The sequence below is a fragment of the Schistocerca serialis genome, unplaced genomic scaffold (assembly GCF_023864345.2).
Source record: "Schistocerca serialis cubense isolate TAMUIC-IGC-003099 unplaced genomic scaffold, iqSchSeri2.2 HiC_scaffold_312, whole genome shotgun sequence".
Classification (NCBI taxonomy): Eukaryota; Metazoa; Arthropoda; class Insecta; order Orthoptera; family Acrididae; genus Schistocerca; species Schistocerca serialis.
In genome coordinates, this window is record NW_026047881.1 from 25,001 (window position 1) to 27,500 (window position 2,500).

A 2,500-nucleotide genomic window follows, 5' to 3' on the forward strand; every position below is an offset into this window, starting at 1 on the left:
GAGAACCGCAGAGGCGACCGAGCAGCAGACGGCGTCGCGGCGCCGAGCGCCGGGCGGCGGCGCATCCTCAGCGCACACAGTCCTCAATCGGACCAGCACACTGCAGATGTCCACCGCGCTTCGCACCGGGCCCGCGAGGACCTACTTTGGCCGCACGGCGCCGCGTGCAGGGTGCGCCGGCGCGCAGCTGCGCCGCCTGCCGCCTCCGTCGGCCGGCGCGCCTGCCACTGGCCGCCCCCACCAGCCGGCTGTAGCGCGTGCGCCCACGCACCGCGCGGCCAGCACGCCGGGAGGCCCCCCCTCACCGGCCGGGGACGGTCCCACCCAGCCACCGCCGCGTATCGCTTCACACCCACATGCCATTCACGTTCGTGGGCATGGTGGGTATCGCTGAAACAACCGGTTGGTAGCTCAACCGATCGTCGCCATCACTGATTCACCTCTAGCGAGAACAACCGCACCACAACGGTTTACAGTTCTTCATTTGCGTAACGTCACCAGCAAACGTAGACGTCCATCGCCATTTGCAAATTCAACGATTGTTGCATGCCTGTGTCAGGTGTCACGACACACTATGTCTGCCCACATACACGCAACAACATGTGCACGCTTCGCGAACACGTGGAAGGTGGCCCCCGTACGTATGCGATGTCCATTGCGCGAACGACTGTCAACCGGCCTCTGTCGCATGTCGCAGATGTGGAACGCAGTGCACCATGCTATCACGGTGTGTGAGAAGAGACGACTACGTCTGACAACACGCGCCACTACATCAACAGACGGCTCATGCTGATCGCCATCCACGGCATACCATACTTCAATCCAGCTCTTATAGGGAGACGACACGTAGCTGAGTGCACAATATTTGGACCGTATGGTTCGCCGTTGTTGGCGCAGTCGTGGTACGGTCACACATGTACCACGATGTATCATTCAGTACATGAGGACCAATGTGCAGTACAGTGTGTGATTTGGACGTACAACATCAGCGGACAGTTGACACAAGCCGTACCACAACGTAGGCTGTGCTTCGCCATGCGAATGCCAATGAACAACTGCGAAGGGCATTGAGCATGTACGTCCTGCTGCCATCCGCATTACAGTGTATAGCTGCAAGGTGTTTAACATGAAGCGATACTCTGGGGACCGGGCAGTGCGAGTAGCAAACTATATTGCGGGGGTTGCAGTTAGGCAACACTACACTAATTTAACGCGTCGTATGACAATTACAGAGCAGGTTAAGGCCCAACGTGTGTTGGGTTAAGGTACAATATAGGTTAGGTTAAGGTACAATATAGGTTAGGTTACGGTACAATATGGGTTAGGTTAAGGGACAATATGGGTTAGGTTAAGGGACAATATAGGTTAGGTTAAGGGACAATATGGGTTAGGTTAAGGGACAATATGGGTTAGGTTAAGGGACAATATGGGTTAGGTTAAGGGACAATATGGGTTAGGTTAAGGGACAATATAGGTTAGGTTAGCCCAACGTGTGTTGGGTTAAGGCCCAACGTGTGTTGGGTTAAGGCCCAACGTGTGTTGGGTTAAGGCCCAACGTGTGTTGGGTTAAGGCCCAACGTGTGTTGGGTTAAGGCCCAACGTGTGTTGGGTTAAGGCCCAACGTGTGTTGGGTTAAGGCCCAACGTGTGTTGGGTTAAGGCCCAACATAGGTTGGGTTAAGGCCCAACATAGGTTGGGTTAAGGCCCAACATAGGTTGGGTTAAGGCGCAACATAGGTTGGGTTAAGGCGCAACATAGGTTGGGTTAAGGCGCAACATAGGTTGGGTTAAGGCGCAACATAGGTTGGGTTAAGGCGCAACATAGGTTGGGTTAAGGCGCAACATAGGTTGGGTTTAAGGCGCAACATAGGTTGGGTTAAGGCGCAACATAGGTTAGGTTAAGGCGCATACATAGGTTAGGTTAAGGCGCAACATAGGTTAGGTTAAGGCGCAACATAGGTTAGGTTAAGGCGCAACATAGGTTAGGTTAAGGCGCAACATAGGTTAGGTTAAGGCGCAACATAGGTTAGGTTAAGGCGCAACATAGGTTAGGGTTAAGGCGCAACATAGGTTAGGTTAAGGCGCAACATAGGTTAGGTTAAGGCGCAACATAGGTTAGGTTAAGGCGCAACATAGGTTAGGTTAAGGCGCAACATAGGTTAGGTTAAGGCGCAACATAGGTTAGGTTAAGGCGCAACATAGGTTAGGTTAAGGCGCAACATAGGTTAGGTTAAGGCGGCAACATAGGGTTAGGTTAAGGCGCAACATAGGTTAGGTTAAGGCGCAACATAGGTTAGGTTAAGGCGCAACATAGGTTAGGTTAAGGCGCAACATAGGTTAGGTTAAGGCGCAACATAGGTTAGGTTAAGGCGCAACATAGGTTAGGTTAAGGCGCAACATAGGTTAGGTTAAGGCGCAACATAGGTTAGGGTTAAGGCGCAACATAGGTTATAGGTTAAGGCGCAACATAGGTTAGGTTGAGGCACAATATAGGTTAGGGT